Here is a 19810-nt window from a genome sequence, read left to right on the forward strand (position 1 = left end):
TTGAGAAATTCTGCTGTAAGGGTGTGATAAAAAGCTTAAACACGCCTTAAGACCTTGCTAAAATGGATTCAGGACCTACATAAGTGGACGAACACTTGCATTTATGTGCTGCAGCAATATGCATGTAAGCACCACAAGGAGGAATGTGTGTAAAGGATTCATATAGTATTTACATAGCAGAATTGGTAAAGTTGCACCATGAAGATAAACTGAGGCCTAGTTCACAAACACATGTTCCAACTCGTGGAATGCCCATGATTTAGGCTACTAAAAATCAATGGGCCTCATTACCCGGTAGGCGGTGAGCCATGGCGCTATTAGCGCCATGGCTCATGCCGGTAAAATACCGGCACCGCCTTGGCGGAAAGGGGATTTACCGCCCCATTCCAAGGTTGGAGGGGCGGTAAATCCCCTTTCCGCCATTGCCCTTCCCCATTCCCATTTCTGCCCCATAGGGCTGTATGGGAATGGGGAAGGCGCTAATTACGGCACCGCAATTTTGCGGTGCCGTAATTAGCTCCGAGGTCCCTTAGCGGGTTGGCTTTTAGCGCCTGCAAAAAGCAGGCGTTAAATCCCCCAACCCGCAAAGGGACCTCGTATTAAGGCGGTAGGGATTTACCGGTACCGGTATTTTACCGATACCGGTAAATCCCTACCGCCATCCGTGTAATGAGGCCCAATGTGTGCAAGGAGTAGAAACACATTGCATGTAACTTTGGTGCATTCGCGCCTTGAATCACTTGTGTATAGGCGCGTTATAAATGCCATATCATATCATTAGTACTATGGAAGGTCATTGTTGCTCATTGCTGTGTGTTACTGTCAATGGGAGAGTACATTGATAATTTTCACCCGGGCAAGGGGGCCCAGCCAGTCAGATGGATGAAAACGTGCAAAAACTGCCATGTTCCACCAGCTGCCTACATCCCTCCCACAGGTCGGCATCTTTTTTTCGTGATTAAACATGATGGACCCCAGTTCTCCATCCTGCCCCCTCACACAGGTCCCTACATCCTCCACAACACCCCCAATTTACCTGCGTGCCTGGCCCCGGTTGTCGGATCTTTTTCCCGTCTGTATCCGGCCACCACAATACAAAAAGAAAAGGAACACTGGCCCCTTTCTATTTAGTATGGTGGCAGCCATATTGTTTTTTTTTAATGGTGGAAGATTGGCAAACGCAAGATTGCATCGCCTATCCCAAAAAAAATATGTAACTATTAACAACCAGATGAAGCCCCAAGGTGTCAATAGCTATCACCCACTGGTCGGGGGAAGTACAGGGATGTTCAGGGCTGGTAACTGGGCTTCCTTGGCTCGAGCTGGTGGGCTGTTACTGGCCCTGTACGCTCCCTGACATGGAGTGATTGCTATATCATTTTATCATGAGGCTGATCCAATGGAGAAATCTGGCGGAACCTCAGCTTATCTCCATAGCCATACATTGCCCTGGGGACTGACAGATTTTCTGCCAACTTCCCGCCAGCAGATCAATGCATCACACTCTACATCAGACCCCATGCTTTTGAAACGCTACCTGGGATGCACATGTGGACTGAATTCTTTAGATACTATGGGCCTGATTCACAGAAGCATTTTATAATGGCACAATCCCATAGCAAAACGTTCTGTAAATCAGGCACATACGTCTTTATGATTTGTGAAGGAATTGTAAAGATGAAATGCTAATGTTGAGCTTGCAGTAATTTTTCTTTCACCGTGTGTAATAGGTGTGTAATCTTTGGTCTAATACTGAGAATTATGCAGGAGTAATAAATAAACTACGCAAAAAGTCGTTGGCATGCATAAGAAATAATAGGGAAAACGATCCATTCAAACAACGTATAGCTGATTATTCAACATGAAATGATAATGTTGTCAATTATGTCCCCATTTAAGGTGTTCTCACCTCTCAACTCTTGAATCTACTATGGTGTCCAAAAGAATGAAGCCGAGTCCTTCTCAGCATTCTCCTTTGATGGGTGACAAAGTGTTCACGTTATGAGTCACATGATCACCTAAAACAGCTAGTTTGTTACTTTTATATATAGGATATAATCCTTCTGCAACACCCATGTTAGATTCCTATAGGTGAATATTTCAAAGTCGCTAATTTATCACATTTAAGCTCCAATTTTTTAGATCCACATCTACATCAATAAATCATATAACGTAGATTATTGCATTATTAACAATGTAACTGCTGTCTCTGCATTCTATGCAATAAAGGATCATTAGCATAACTTATTAAAGTAGTAAGGCTCTATAAGCACCATAAAATGACAGCTGACGGTTCTGCTACTTGTGTAGCCATAAATGCAGAGATTATCATACAATATACTAACACCATCTGCAAAAAAGCTAGTCCAAACTATATAAAATGAGTTACTCATGATACTAACACTCTTAAACTGCCATTACTTTCTGTCGGTGACATCCCTTCTGTGACAAATCAACTTCCGGGGGCCCCAATGGTCCAGGGATGAATATTGGTTTCTAAACCATCAATCAACCCCACACCTCTAGCACACCAGAAGGGATCCAAACAGATTGGAATACAAGTGAATTATAAGACCTCCTTGTCGAATTTTGGTAACGTGGACGGAACGGCAGGCTTATCTCCACAAGGTCCTCAATCGTTGGTTTGTTGGAACACAGCAAAAATACAATTATTATCCAATGATAAGGGGACTGATGATCTGCCAAGTCAAGGTTGTATAAACATATCTACTCTATTATTACTACAACAGACAGTTCTAGCACTAAAAAATACAACCCACACTGTAAAGGAATACAGAGGACAGACAGTTTCATGAAGGAAAGGGATGCACTCTGGCTACTGACAGGAGTGTAGTTGGTAAAGTAATCAGTCTTACTTTTCAAGGTTACTCGGTTCCAACACCAATGGGGCAAAGGGTCATAGCTGTCTCTAGAGGCCTTTGGAGAAGGACCAGGGGGGCAGAACAACAATGTACCTGGTGCTGTTGACATTCTTGGTGCTCGACAGAGTCCAGGCGGGTCCAGGGCACTTTGCAGCCCTTGAGACAGTGGTAGTTGCAGCAGAAAACTGTGGGTACCAGGCGGCAGGCAGTTCGACAAGCAAGGATGGATGGACGTCGGCAGGCTGTCTGCCGTGGCGGCTCAGGCCAAGAATCCTTGTCTCTGTGCTGGTTGGCAGATCTGGAATGCTGGTCAAGGCGTCTCGGATGGCTCTGGTGACTGCAGCGTGACAACAGTCAGTGGTGCAGCCGGTTGCTGTTCGAGGACTCGACTGTCTCGAAAATGTCCCTAAAATATCAATGTATGATGCTTGTGTGGCATTCCTCCTAGCTTCTTCGCAGGGCTCGTTTGTCCTTTCAAGGTGGACGGCCCAAAGCTCAGGAGAGTGATTGCAGGTAACTGCCCTGTCCTTAGTTCAGATAATCTCTGGCACTTCCCACCTAGGAAGCTTGCTGGCAGACCCTAGCAGGGCATGCTGTGTGCTGGCTGGTTACTGGTTCTGGAGCTGCCGGACAGGTCCTCTGACTCCAGTATCTCCCTCTGTTTAGGGGCGGGATCTTGCTTCCCCCTTCGAACACCTGGCCTTCCCTCAATTCGACTCAACCTTCAGCTAAAGGCCACAAGAGACTTCTGCGGGAACACCAAACAAGAAGAAATTGCCTCATCCCATCAATACTAGGGACGAAATAAGAGAAACCAAGCACTGATTGACTAGGCAAACAGGTGATGAGAGCATGTGATGCCTTCTCTGAACTCCCTAGTGGCATCTAGCCCTGGGCATCCCAGTTGTGAGAAACCTGAAGGTATTGTCACAATACGGTTCAGATTCTTCAGACCCACTACCCTCCTCCGACTCCTCACCTGTGGAACTGGAATCCGTGGTGTGGTGTATTAGCGCTCTGTAAAGGTGTGTGGTTGACAAGACAAGCCTTCCTCGATAGGAAGCCACAGCGGCCACCTGTGAGTTGTGGCCCCTGTGGCCCCTCCACCGAGACAGGCAAAAAGAAGGGGAAAAAGCCGCAGGCAGAAAAATGACAATCATAGAGAATACTGGTTGGCAAGTCTCCGGAAGAATTATCAGATCCGGTAAACAGGAAATCCCAAGCAGTACAATGGAGGATCCTTATATGAGTGGAAGCAGCAGGAATCCAGCCCAGAGCAATGATGGAAACAGCTCGTAATGAAAGCTTTCCGAAAGATGGAAAACTTCGGAGGTACGGAAATAAGAGGAGCAAGAGAGAAAGTGAACGTTAAAAGAAGAAAAGTAGACTGACGCTCGCAGTAGCAAGCGGAACCGCCAGAAAGTAAGTGTTAAATGAATATATGAAGAGGGCGGGGTGAGGCCCTGAGGAAGAGAGACGGAGAAAGTGCAGAGCGAGAAAGAATGCACACAAAGAGTGTGAAACAGAAATAGCGCTGTAGCAACTGTAGGAGCAAGCGGAGAGCGTAGCCCAGACGTTGCAACACACCGTTAGCTGGGAGGACAGGAACTAAGTACTTCCCAGCTAGCCGGGGTTGCAACCAAAAAGACGTGAAAAGACTAGACCGCCACCTAGAATTGAGGACAACGTGTTGGAACCTTAATGGCCACCCCAACGAAACTGATGCCACTGTTTCCATGCGCACGTGCGCATGACAGGTATCTCCTAATCTAGTCCCTGGGATCTGTCAACCAGGTGGCTAGGACGTGGCCATCACTATTGTATCCAGCTCCTGTGGGTGGATTAGTGCAGGAGGATCACCTGGATGGGGGGGTCCTCGGTTAGTGGAACGGGAACACTGATGGGTGAGACACAGTATTCCCCTTCTATTTACCCCTCTTCTTCCCTATCCTACTACATAACAGACTCAACCTCTTTACCCCCCTTTTCAGACCCGAACACTTTCGCATATCATGAAGGACGACGGACTAACACCCGAACCATGCACCTAACATGTAGCAATACCAGGGTCAGGCAAAGTCAGGCAATTGTCCTGAATCACTCACACCTGATGGCCCTTCCCCTTCCCCACATGGATAAAAGGTAGAGCATGAGAGCACAGTACGAGCAAGGCAGACCGTATGACAGGAGAGCTAACTCTGCACGCAGTTCAAGAGGAGGAGAAAGGCGGCGCAAATCGAGAGGTTACCAAGGGGAGAAGTGACCTTGCCCTTATCGCAGAGGCCCATGAAATCTCCCGAGAAGGAATCGTAAGACCGCAAACAATAGCCAGCGTGTGTTGCAACAGATTTCAACGGTACCCAGGCGTCTCCTCCGCTGACAGCCAAGACAGGGAGAGATGCGTGACCCAATGGTACCGGCCTTGACTCCACAGACAAGAAAACCGAACAGTTCATCACAGCCAGTGAGTCAAATGGAGAACCAGTAAAGAAACCAGACTGTGTTGAACGAAAGTAACAAGCGGCTGATTAAAGAAAGCACAAAGAACTATTGATACACAAAGGGAAAGCCAGCATAGCAGAGTCAAGCACCACATGGGTGTTCACTCGAGAAACTCTAGGCGATTGCCCTACTGTTGAACTACAGTAACCAGAAGGCGTTGGGAGAAAGGCGAGAAGGTGGTCAAAGTGGTCATACAAGGGGCTCGTAAAATCCTCTGTACAGTCGAAAGTCTTTGACCGACAGATGATTTTAAAAATAAGGAAAGCAAATCCTGCATTGTAAAAGTTTGCAAGAGGGTTTCCGATCGAGGGACGCCAAGAAGAGGGGGCAAAGTCTGAAGTCCCGAATAACAGTGTGTTGAGAAATGTGAACCCGGCAGAGGGATGTCCACAGTGAACTGTTTTTAGATTTGTGGAGTCACAGATGAAGATTGTGTTGAAAGCTATAGTGAACCCGGTGGAGAAGCTAACAATCGAGAAAGGTCACAGCCTGCTCAAGGGGGACCCAAGGGTGAAAAGGTGTCACCCAACATACAAGCTAAAAGGAACTTTTGGTTGTTACTTTTTAAAAAACATCAGGTTCTCGGAGGCAAGAGACCTTTGTTTATAGAAAATAGACTTAACCACCGACGATCCTGATTAGCTGAAAGCGGAACTGTTAGCTTGTGCTGGGAAAGCTCGAGAGAGTGCTTTACTCCAAAGTCTCACCTTGTCCTGTGCTGAAAACGTTGGGAAGGGAGAACCCCGGCTAATATCCTGACTTATCATTTTTGAGAACACTTTCTTCTTTTCTGATGAACGTTACCCCACACTTCTTTTTGTATTTAGTGTAAGGATTGGCAATAGGTTTTTCTTAGTATAGGCCCTTTTTATTTGACAAGGCGCCACTAGGACTGCCTTATTATTTGATGATTATTGATGATTATTATAGCTTGCTCCCATCTTAGATTTAGGTTTAGATTAGGCGTTTTTCCCAACCCGCATATACAGTTTAATAAAAACCCTTGCATTATGTTCATTTGTGTCTGTTACTGTTACCACCATGAGTTCCTTACACAGTTAAAGGTGGAACAGTAAAGGGTGAAGACCAGCCATTGACCAACCTCTTTGCCTCTTCATCTATGAGATTTTGCTTTTGCCTTCCTACCTGCTGCACCTGTGAGTACCCCTAGCTTGCTACTGACTATTCTCTCTTTCCACACTGCAGTACTCACTTATAATGCATTAACTCCTTCTGATGCTCCACCTACTCACCTGTCCCTGCACTTTCTACAGTCTACAACTTCCTCCTTCCCTATCCCTATGAGAAAACCCATGTCTCAAAACTCCCACTACTCCATCTCTCTTGCACCTTTTCTAATAAATCAGACAAGCAAACTACACCTCCCTGACACCTTTCCACCTCGCCTCTCATACTCCGAGACTCAAATTCTCTACTCTTCCTTACTGCATCAACTGAACATTGCACTCTGGAATGCTCAGTCTGTATGCAACAAAACTTCCTTTATCACTCACTACTTTCATGGCAGCTCCCCTAGATATCCTTGCTATCACCGAAAGCTGGATCTTCCCATCTGACACTCCTATCCTGGTAGCCCTACATGACTCCAAATGATCCTTCATTCACTATCCTCATCTAACTGGCAGAGGTGGAGGCATCATATACCTTCTCTAACTCCGCCTAATCGCATCAGAAATCTCCAATGCCACGTCCTCTCCTATCTCTTTTGAATTCACTGTCTCTACTATTGATCCACCACACATGGTTCACATCATTTACATCTATCTCCCTCCTGGTCTCACTAGACCATTATTTGATGAACTTGGGCAACTTCTTGATTGTCTTGCCACTAAACATCACCTCATTCTCTTAGGCGACCTTAATCTTCCCTCTCCAACCACTTCTCAGAAATCTGAAATTCAGTGTTTTCCTAGTGGCCATGCTCTCCACTCTATCCATAACCTATCAACCCACACTGGGGGTAACTATTTGGATATATTATTCATCTCCTCCTCTCTCTCAGCCACTAATACTACTGTTACACCATCCATATCAACCAACATCTCTGCTTGCCTACCTATTATTAAAAGGAAATGTAAACCTTCTGCCATTCTACCTTTCTCTTTGATCTACAGTTCTCACTCTACACCTTCACACTTGAGGCCTCACCCCATTCAGACACTGACTCTGCACAGACATGCATCAGCTGCTGTGTAAATGGAGGCGTTCCCACTCTAGTGAGGTCTTGATACTCTACCTCTTTTCCCTGAACTCTCTCAAGTCCTCTGTTGATAGAGCAAAATGGCAATTCAACTTCACCATTCTCGACTCTCACTCCAAGCACCCTCGCCCACTACAGTGCAATCTAAACTTAATCCTCAATCCTCCTAAACCTATGACTATCAACTCTATTCTCACATATAATGACCTAGCCAAATACCTCACTACACACATTTCCAAAATTACAGACTCTTTCGTGACCTTCCTCACACTTCCACCTCCTATTGCCCACTCTACCATCATCTTCTGGCTTCATTTCCCAATTTAGTAATACTAATACTGATCCCATCCTATTCCTCCTAATGAAGGCTACTCTCCTCTTGTGCCCAATCAGACCATCTTGCTCCTCAGCTAGTCAAGCTTTTTTTCCCCATTACTGGCCTCTCACCTCACTGTACTCTTCAACCAGTCTTTAGACTCCACTTGCTTTCCCTCTATTTTCAAAATGGCCACAGTCATCCCTCTCCTAAAAAATAAAGGGTATGACCCGGACCTGCTGGAAAACTAGCAACCTGTGTCTCTCCTTCCTCACTACTCTAAAGTAAAAGGGTTGTGTTCAGCTGTTTTACTAATTTCTTAGACATCCACAACCTTCGAGAACCCCTACAAGCAGGTTTCTAATCCTGTCACTCAACAGAAACTGTTCTCATAAATGTCTCCAACTTCATCACCTCAGATAAGTACTCCAGCTTATCCTCTATCCTAATTCGCCTTGACCTATCTACTACCTTTGAAACTGTCAATCACTCTGATCTCCTTAATAATTCTCTTTCTTCTTGGGATTCGTAATCGAGCACTCGCCTGGATTGAATCCTGCATAGCGCCTCATCAGCTCTCTGTCTCTTGGAACAACACAACCTCTCAGCTCACTTCTCTATCGGTTGATGTTCCAAAAGGCTATGTCTTGGGCCCTCCACCCTTTAAACTCTCCACTTCTTCCACTTGGAGCACTCATTTCTGCCATTGGATTCTCATATTAACTTTTCGTGAACAACAGCCATATCTTCTCTTTTCCTGAACTCTCCTCTCATCTCTCTATAAAATGTCTGTCAAGAATGGCACTCTGTCAAGAGTGGCACAGGGTACCCAGTTAGTTTTTGGGTGGCTGTGCTGAAGTAAGGTAGCAGATAAGCACACACAGCAGGAAGTTTAACAAGAAAGAAGAGTAGGGAACTGTAGCTGTGAGCCAAAAGGGGCAAAAGATACAACGGTACAAACAAACTGGATTCCCTCTTGGGGTGTATGCTGAAATGGGAAAGAGTGTTCCACAAACCTTAGGAAACTCCAGCCTTCTGCACAGATTGCTATAACAGAGGCCCACGCTGTATGCTCATGGCTGGGAACAACAGCAGTGGGTGTCTGTAACACTGAAAACGCGACAAGGGAAGGGGCAGAGGTTGCCTGCCGGAAACCAACTGGCAAACTCTGTACAAAGGGATTACATAAGACACATGAGAAGACAAGAACAGATATATCCAGTGAAAAGGAAGTCAATGAGCAATCTAGCAGAAGGAAAGACAGTTAGACTGAAGTAGATAACCAAAGGTGGAGTACAGAGGACTCAAGGAAGAGAACAAGGGAGAAGCAGTCAGGAACACAGAAGGACTGCAAAGTAGGAAGAAAGTCTGCAGTCAAGAGTGGCACTAGGTGCAGGCAAACTGTAGTGGACTGCGGAGGACTGTAGTAGGCTGCAAGGCAGGGAGTCCAGAAGAACAGGACAGAGAGAGATTAGTAGTAGGCGACAGAGAGCCCAAAAGAATAGGGCCGTGAGGTAGGGAGCCCAGAGGAGCAGGGCCGTAGGCAGCTAAGTGTAAAACAGGCTGTAAGGCAGAGGAGTATAGCAAGCCGCAAGGCAGGGAGCCCAGAGGACAAGGGCTGTAGGCAGTGGAGGTAGACAGGCTGCAAGGAAGGAGCCCAGAGGGCAAGGGCTGTGGGCAGCGAAGAGGTGCAGGCTGCAAGGTAGGGAGCCCAGAGGACAAGGGCTTGGAGACAGCAGAGGGTTGCAAGTTGCAAGGTAGGGAGCCCATAGGACAAGGGCTGTAAGCAGCCGGAGTGAGGCAGGCTCTAGGCAGGGAGCCCAGAGGACAAGGACTGTAGGCAGCCGGAGTGAGGCAGGCTGCAGGGCAGGGAGCCCAGAGGACAAGGACTGTAGGCAGCCGGAGTGAGGCAGGCTGCAGGGCTGGGTGCCCAGAGGACAACGACTGTAGGCAGCCGGAGTGAGGCAGGCTGCAGAGCAGGCAGCCCAGAGGACAAGGACTGTAGGCAGCTGGAGTGAGGCAGGCTGCAAGGCAAGGAGCTCAGATGAGCAGGGCAGCAAGGAGTGAGCCCAGAGGAGCAGGGCCGCTGACTGTAGAGGGCTGCAGAGTACTGTAGTAGGCTGCAAGGCAGGAAGCCCGGAAAGGGCACTGGATCAAAACAGGATAATGCAGCAACAGGAACAGCATACAAAGCAGAGGGTCAAGGCAAACAGGAGTGGGGAGATCTCAAGGTGCAAGACACTGTGCTCCTCCAGGCAACTGCTTATATACAGCCCTGCCCTGTTCTGAGGCAGGCTAATTGACAGCACCTGGAGCAGCACACCTGAAGACAATCTGCCTCCTCCCTCTCTGGTCCTGAGCAGGGGGAAGCAGCACTGGCCGCTAGGGCTTCTGGGGATTGTGGTCCCAATAACGATGAATGAGAATAGCCAGGAATTGAGGACTGTAGCCAGGTGCATTATGGTAAATGTAGTTAATTGAATAAAATAAGAAAGAACCGAAGTTGAGCAAATGGAAATAAAAGACCAAGGCGTGAATAGGAGTTGTTCAAAGAGTATTAGAAGGATCAATGAGTACCAAGTAGTCCATGATGGTTGCCAATGCGTGCGCCAGCGGCGCGGGCATGACAATGTCAAACAGTCTTACCGACATTAAATAGTAGATGGCTCCAGACTCTCTGATATTAAACTCTTCCAAAGCAGAGGTGCTGTTCTTCCCTGCCAAATACTCTCTCTCATCGCTTCCCTTGCCTATCCAGTTCCCACCTGACACTCTCCCCTACTCCTCTTGAGCTGGAAATCTCTGAATTATCTATGACTCGAAGGGGCGGAACATAGTCTTACAGAACAGAAAGGACTATATAAGAGAAGCATACAAACATCTAAATGACAGCAACTGCTACACGAGAATTGCAACCAGTCCCATCAAAGAACTTGAAAGAAAGATCGGTATGCTCCTTGCAGAATGGGAAGAAAAGGGCCTCTTGTCCGAAGAGAGTCGCAAGTTCTTATCGACTACTAATTCAATCACTCCCACAATCTATTTTCTCCCCAAGGTACATAAGAATATGAGAAAACCACCAGGAAGACCAATTGTCTGCTTGATATGTTCAGCGTTGGAAAGCATGTCCAAATACATTGACAAAGTCCTATTTCCATCTGTCTCGGTACTTCCATCTTACCTGAGAGACATGACGGACTTCCTATTAAGAATCGAAGACATACCATGGGAGAAAGAGTATCTTGTGGCCAGTATGGATGTGGTCTCGCTTTACACGTCCAGTGGCCACGAGTATGGAAAACAGGCGTGTCAACACTACTTACACACCAGATCACTCAACTACCTTGAACACACAAAAATGGTACTCTCAATGATATACCTGTGCCTCACAAATAATATCTTCCTCTTTAACAATGATTATTTCAAACAACTGCAGGGAACTGCTATGGGCACCACGTTTGTGCCGTCCTATGCAAATTTAACAATGGGCGCATGGGAAGAACTTGAAGTCTGGACAGACACAAATTGTAAATACACAGATAATGTCATCCTATGGCTGAGATACATTTATGATCTCTTCATTATTTGGAAAGGAACTGAGCAGGGATGGGTGGAGTTTGTCAATCGTTTGAATCTTAATGAAAATAATCTACGGTTTACAGAAGCGCACAGCCGCACATTGATTACCTTTCTCAATGTTAATGTGAGAATTGTGAACAACAAGCTAACCTGCAAGCTGCACAGGAAAGCCACGGGGTCGAATACACCACTAATGCACACAGTGGACATCCTAAAAATCTAATACTGAGCGTTCGTTACGGAGAATTTATACGGTTGAGAAGGAATAACAGCACACTGGAATCCTATGACACAGAGAGCAGAATTACAGCTCATGGTTTTTCAAGGCAAAAATATCCAAAGAGAGTAATTGAGAGAGCGTACCTAAAGCCAGATCCAAAGAACGACCCAGTCTTATAGCAGGAACCGAGCATAAGGACATGATGAAAATTGAAAACGATAGTACTCGGCTAATTTTAACTTTTGATACTCAGGCACCACTGATTAGGCGCATTTTAAACAATCATTGGAAAATCCTAATGGTGGATCAGGATCTCCGCAGAAACCTCCATAACAGCCCTCGGATAACCTTCAGAAGAAATCGATTCATAAGGGATGTCTTTTTCCAAAGCTACATGGGCCAAGAGGAAGATAGCAACAAAACAAGCTGGTTATCGAACAAAAAGGAGGGTTTTTTCAAATGTACTCGTTGCAGTGTCTGCAAATATGCTAAGACCCGTGGCTCCTTCAAACTTCCTATCATTGGCCAAACAGTTTTCATATCGGGCAAAATCACTTGTGAACCCCAATATGTTGTCTATGTGCTTACTTGTGCGTGCGACAAGTGGTGCATAGGCAGCACCAAATGCAAATTAAAGACACGCATTCAACAGCATGTAAGGGCGATAATCAACAGTGATGAAAATTACCCGATGGCCAAACATTTTGCAGACTGCCACGAGAAAAATATGGGAAGACGGGCCCCAGAGGAGGAGATAAAGAAAACGTTCTGCAGCAAAAAGAGACTCGTTGTATAGTGGACTATGAGAGCAAATTTCCAAATAGACACAATATAGACGAAGCACTCTATACATTTTTAGGCCAATGATTAAAAATATGAGTTCTTTTTTCTCTCCTTTTCCTCCTCCCCCTTCTTTCTCTCCCCCTCTTAGGTTTCAGTAAGCATATAGAGTAAGATACAATGTTCCATCTTTCATTCTTAAATGTCTAGTTTGTAAGTATCGTAATATGCTCATTTATTTGAAATAAACCAGAGGAGCACAGCAATTTAATCTCTCTTTTTAATCACTTTTAATCTTTTTTGTACTAATTCTTAACTATTAGGTGGTTGTTTTCTTTCTAGGTTTTTATACACATGTGATATTTGATCTCTTTTTAACATGCGGTGTAGAGTATTCTTGGAAGTCGTCCTAATACAAGGTTTTGAAAGTCAGGTAGTGCAAAAAATGAATAAGGATGCATTGCAGTATAGAATTGCACCAACAGTGGCAGGCCAAATGCATTATGTATTTTACACCACATGCTGGTACAAAACCAACATATGATTGTTTTGGAATTATGGCCATTGCACTATGCACTTTATTGTGATTGATGCACTTTGTGACGTGATTGCACTTTATACTTAACAGCATTGTATTTGTCAGGTCGAGTGCACTAGGCAATTAATAACATATGCCCACAGGAAACTGATATATGATTGTTTCTGCAGCGCAGCTATTGCACTATGCACTTTATTGACAATTAAGCACTTTAAAATCTCTTTGCAATTTTGCACTCTATAACCATGCTGCTAATATTGTATGATGTTGATTATTGTCATTGGTACGCACAATGCACTTTACACAATCCGTTACCTTAGGGAAAGGAACTCAAATGAAATAGCAGTCTAAGCACTATGCTGCCGACTGTTTTTTGATGAACTGCATAGCGAGCTGCAACTCTGTGAAAAAAGTGGTATGAAGTACTTCCGATCATTTACAAGTACAATTGCAGTGTCTAGATGACCATGTCCATGTCACGAACCATGTACTGTGGGATTGTTCATTTATGCGGTAACATGGGCACTTGTTTATTGCAAGCAAAGCAAATGCTGCGTTATGAACTATAAAACGCTCTCAAGTACACACCAGGTATTGAGGGGCTCTATGGGGGCACACTCGGTAGCACCAAAAGCTAAAGCGGTTAATTTGTGGTGTGCATAAACATGGAGCCGCAAAAATATTGGGTAATTACATAGACTTATAATGCTGGTCGCTGACAGGGACTGTTCGTGTAATTTTTACATGACAGTAGCATTTAACCCTTCTATATAACATCTGTGCTCCAAAAATGCAAAGATGGCTACCATGCTTTTGCTGCACAGTGAGTGTGCTTACCAAAGGAGTCCTTCTTCTATCTTGGCGAAAATACTCACTGGTCACTCTACACCCCTGTTATAATCTCACTGGTTGAAGGGGAGTCTTGGTTGTGATCAAGCGGCGAGATTTGCCGCAAAATGCGTTAACGTCCCCAACGCGCACCTTTACCATGCACTTTGGGAGTGGCATATACTGATGGCTTTTTAAACTCTTTCGCCAAGTTGTAAGGCATCAATAAAGACAGTAAACATTTACGAAATTACCATTTGGCTTCTGGATTTTTTCATTTTTATGGATGTGGAGAGTGCTACTCGCCCTGCCTGATGTACATCAGTGCCCTGAACCATAAATAAATAAATACATCATTGTGGTATAATAGAAAAAGAACAGTATGAACCATATAACAAAAATGGCTACATAAAAACCGCTGGCCATCATGCTTCTAGTGTGGCCTAAATAAATAATGGCAACTCCAATTCAGCTTTCATTCCTTTGCTAATGCTAATATCTTCTTTGCTGTAAAACACATTGAATATTTCCTCCTCTTATTGGTGCTTTAATTGCTACAAGAACAATGTATTCGCTTTGAATATTCATTTAATTAATGTACTCAGTAACATTGTATGGAAATGGCATCTGTAAGCCACCACAGAATAGAATATCTGCCTTTAAGCGCTATGGAATAAACTAACATGCTCTACTGCTACGCACGTGATTTAGGCCCTATATCACATAGACGTGTCTGATGATTTTTAGCCATAACATTTGGTTGGAATTCCATCCACTTAATAAATGCTACAGGAAATACACGTTTCTGTCTGTGTAGCTGGAAAACACAAAGAAAGTTAAAATTGTTGCGAGGCTAGGTATTTCTCTAAATTATTATGGCAAAAAAAAACTTTGCACACCCTAATTATCACGTTAGTGGGGAACATTCACTTTTTCATCCTTTCGGTGCCGGTAGAAGGAGTATCAATGATCTGGATCTTGTCTCTCTTACGCTGCCCGCATACACAGGATCTCTGCTCTATATCTACTGTACACAGACAATTTCTTCAAATCAAAAATTATGCAGCACCAACCTTCCCCTACAAATATTTTGATTAGTGTGGCAAGATGTCTGAATGTAGCGGACAACATTTACCCAGTCATGGGCTTCCATTATTAACCCTAGAAGTTCCAGTCCAGCATTGCTACACTTCAAACTATTTGATTAACACACCCTATCACAATAATCTGTAAAGGTACGCCCCACAACTATCAGAACTATACAATTGGTACCACAGGGGCATACCATCTGAATATACCACCAGCTGTCAGCTCCACCAATAAAAGGATGCCAGACAGGTGGATCCCCGGCAGAGCACCGCTCTGCCTCCCGTTATCTCTTGCCTTGACTGCAAAATGGTGGCTATGGGACTGTGTTCACATTGATTTCCCCGCTTCCGCCCAAGCCAAGGGCCTTTATGCCATTTTCTTGCCCATGCTTTACTCATCTCCGTCCACTGTCTGTGGCTGTGATTAGTCTGTGGTGCTCCTCCTTTGCTCTACCCACTCCCCCATTCCTTCTTCACACAAACCCACCTCTATTCCTAGAGCACCTCTCCTCAGACACATCCTTTCCTTATATACAATCTACTACAGCCTCATTGTTTACTCCTCCTGCACCCTCTTTCTGCCTGCCTTCTCTTCCTATTATGCCAATGTCTTCATTAGACTGCTTTGAGAACACATAAAACAATTTTCCTATACAAAAGATTATCTTTGTTAATGCTTACTTGTTTTATTATTGAACACATGGAATCGTGGGAACCTAAAAATACATTCAGATTTTATGAGTTACTTCAATAGACAATTTTGAATCTAAGCATTCAAATTGGTAATACTTCAAAAGGTGAATGGGTCCTGTCTAAAATATCTTTCTTTAAAAAAATCTCTTATCAAAGACTAATATAAGTACTGTAAGAGATTTTGTTATATTGGGGTAAAGTCGGGATTTGGCGGTATTTTCTTACCGTTAAAATATTGGCAGTAATTTGGCAGTAACTTAGTCTTACATTTATATTGGGTTTGGTATCACACTATTTCAGTGACCATACCTTGTTAGCTTATATTGGTGGTAGTTTTAGTGGTATCTTGTTTTGCATTATTTCTGCCTGTGGTATAGCGGTGAGCATGGTTTTCTTTTTATACTATAACCCCATCCTAAACAAGCCTTTCCTTTCTATTAGAATACCCCCTATTTGTCTGTAGAGAGCTCCAGACCTATGCATTTCAGCGGAACCCAATGATTTTAATCAGAGCGCCACCTACAGTTTGTGGCTGGTACTACTGGCCTATATACATCCAGTAATCTATGTGCCATAACACATTACTGGCTTCTTTACAGCCAGTAATCTATGTATCAGATCCTTTCCCATCAGCATGCAAGGAAAGAAACATTCATCATACCACACACAAAACTCTGCTTTATAACTGTTTATTGCTATCTTTTTCTTGTTTATCATTTTACTTGCATTGGTAAACTGGCAAATGTACTACTGCACTGATATGAACCTCACCTTTATATATCACTTATGTAAGTAAACAGATGCATGAATGACACAAAATTTTATTGGTTTTTATAAATACAAGAAGTATTTTTATCTTATTTACAAGTCACCAAGTCTTACCATGAGGTAAATTACAGCATCATCTGCAACACAAGAAAACAAAGCAGAACAAGTAGATACTTTTTAAACATGGATTAATTTTCCCCCATTCTGAAAATAATGTAAAATAAACATGCAATGATTTTCTAGCTTCTCTACACTGCAGTAAATCTTAGCCAAAAATGCAGCATTTTTATCAAATCCTCACTTAGCACTTTTCTTACCAAGGTCGGCCTTTCTTTGAAGTCCTCTGCATAACCTTGTTGTGTTCGCAAATGCAGACTAAGAGTCAGCGTGAAATTGTTAAGTAAGCTTGTGTGGGGAGTGCCAGCTTATCAATGTCCCCCAGGTAGCGCTCTAACCCTTGAAAACCTCCGTCAGTCTTCTCAGCCCAGCATGAACTAACTGCTCTCCGCATTTCTTGTTACCAAGAAAGCTCCTATCCATTCCCTTTTGACATGACTTGTCTGCCTATAATTTCTCCCAATCAGGTTAACAAGAATGTGTTCTGTATCAACCCTCATGTTCAGAACAATGAAAGCTTTAGGCCTCCCTGCTACTGTTTCATTCTGTTTCCGGCTGCCTGCATTTTTCTGTTCTCCACAAGCTGAAGAAAATGCCAGTGTGCATTTAAAAATGAATTACAACAGTGCCACCAAATCATGGATTTTACCTCATTTTGCATAGAAGACTGCATTTTAATGTTATATAAGTTAGAATTAGTATTTTAGTAATGTTAAATAATGTTAGTCAGTTATGTATATTCGAATGTAGTTTCCATGCATGAAGCATCCAAAAAAAATGGTGCTCTTAATTATTTGGCCTGGCAGCACATTAAGCTTCTATGCATGTTCTGAATATCTGCAGTTTCAAATTGGGCTTGGCTGTGTTGTACATCCTGTACTTTGCATACTACCAATAATGCTATGTTATACTGGTAATAAAATGCTATAAAAAAGGCAACAAAAATGCTAGAAAAATGCTATCTATGTCAAAATAAAAAAATGCTATATATGTCCTTACAGTACTTAACTGTGAACTGTTTGACAAATCAGTGGCAACTTCAATTCCTTCCACTTGCTCTTTTAATTACTATAGGACACTCCATATTGTGTTGCCCACGTATTCTCTACCCAGCAAACATTGAAAGGATTGTGAACAGTGTAGAATTGTGAAATTCGAACAAATTTTATAACTATATGGAAGCACTACCTGATAGAAGCCTCTCAGTCACACCAATGACAATAAAGCTATATCTGCTAGTGGCTGTTTAATAACACTTCTTGTTTTCAGTTGCTGGTGTAGAGGATGGAGTCCTGCATAGCAATGAGCCGGTGAGGTCCAATATGGAAATATTTATCATCAAGACATAAACAATTACAAATAAAAAATGGAAACACCCATTAATAGTCAAATGCCAATTCCTAGCGTGCCGGCACTCCCCTCCCCCACCTCTGATTCTAAAGGCCAAATCCCAGAGTGACGACACTCTGCTCCCCCATCTCTGATTCTAAATGCCAATTCCTAGTGTGCCGGCACACCGCTCCCCCACCTCTGATTCTAAATGCAAAATCCCAGAGTTCCGGCACTCTGCTCCCCATCTCTGATTCTAAATACCACTTCCTAGAGTGCCAGCACTCTGCTCCCCCACCTCTGATTCTAAATGCCAATTCCTAGAGTGCTGGCACTCTGCTCCCCCACCTCTGATTCTAAATTCCAATTCCTAGAGTCCTGGCACTCCACTCCCCATCTCTAATTCTAAATGCCAATTCTGAGAGTTCTGACACTCCGCTCCTCCACCTCTAATTCTAAGTTTATAAATCTTGATAACTTTCAGAGTAATCATAAACCGATGAATAGTTGTTGGAATTGTACTCGTTCCATGGATACAAGCTTTAAGATACTCCAATGCCTAATACTAATGATAATAACAATCCAATCTTGATCTTGACGAGGTGAGGAGACTTTCTTGTTGCTTAAATCCAGAATAAGCCATGTATGAACGATCTCTACCTAGCAGGATCACACAGTAGGCCTTTGCTTGCATGTTCATAACAGGAAGAGCTAGTCTTGTAGTTTGCTATCGAAGAAACAGTGCAAGTATAAAATGGGGATGATAATGGCATGTGAAAAAAAATTCCAGGCACAGAAAATGCAATATACAAAATGTGATAAGAAATAGTTAATTTAATATACTGTTAATGAGTGATGATTACTTGTGAGAGTACTGCCAATATCACTCTCCCCATGTGGTACCTCTAGACTTTCCGCCCAGGCAGGGAAATACATTGAGGTCATATAGAACACCTTAATTTCAGGCTGCTCCAGCACAGGCACAGGGTTCGGCATCACCACCAGTGATCTTAATCTCAAATAGTAGGTATTGACATGCTGCTTCGAAGTATGAAACATACATATATATTTCAGCACATGTAAAGTTTCAAATAATACAAAACTGCATAGAAATGATCAATTGAAGCACCTCCAGGGATGGCACATTGGGGCCAATTCACAAAGAAGTTAGTTACTCTGATTTACTGTTGAGGGAGACTATTCACCCCATAAAATTGAAGAATCAAGCTGTGTTTAGCTTTCAGCCGATCTCAGAGCTAGACCTGTCTAAGGTAATTGGCAATTTAAAAAGTACGAGCTGTAAAGGCGATCCCTGCTCCTCTATTATCATCAAAGAGTGCTCTCCTGTTCTCATTCCAGCCTTAACCAAGTTCGTTAATGCCTCTCTTTTGGCGAATGAAGTTCCTGACAACATAAAAAAAGCATGGATCACTCCATTGTTAAAAAAACCTAATCTCTGCCCCCTTACTGCTTCCAACTATAGGCCCATTACCAACACTCCTTTCCTATTGAAGATCCTGGATAGAGTGGCCTATAATCAGATTGCCAGTTTTCTGGAACAAAACCAGATTTATCATAAATATCAATCAGGGTTTCGTCTGAATCATGGCACTGAGACAGCCCTGTTGGCACTTAAATCCCATCTCCTACAGAGGATGGATGGCGGTCATATTTCACTCCTCATTATTTTAGATTTGTCGGCTGCCTTTGACCTGGTGGACCATACCATACTGTCCACCAGGCTAAAGAAGTATGCCAATTTCTCGGATGAAGCAACAAATTGGGTCATCTCCTTTTTGAAGAATAGACAAAACAGAGTGGCCAGCGATATTGCCGAAGCAGAACCGACCGTTCTTAAGTATGGGGTCCCTCAAGGAGCCCGCGTGTTGCCGTGTTTTTACAATATTTTCATGATTCCCTTTTTCCAGATGCTTGAGGAAGAGGGGATC

Source organism: Ambystoma mexicanum, chromosome 1q (genome assembly GCF_040938575.1).
Source record: "Ambystoma mexicanum isolate Mex_15411 chromosome 1q, UKY_AmexF1_1, whole genome shotgun sequence".
NCBI lineage: Eukaryota > Metazoa > Chordata > Amphibia > Caudata > Ambystomatidae > Ambystoma > Ambystoma mexicanum.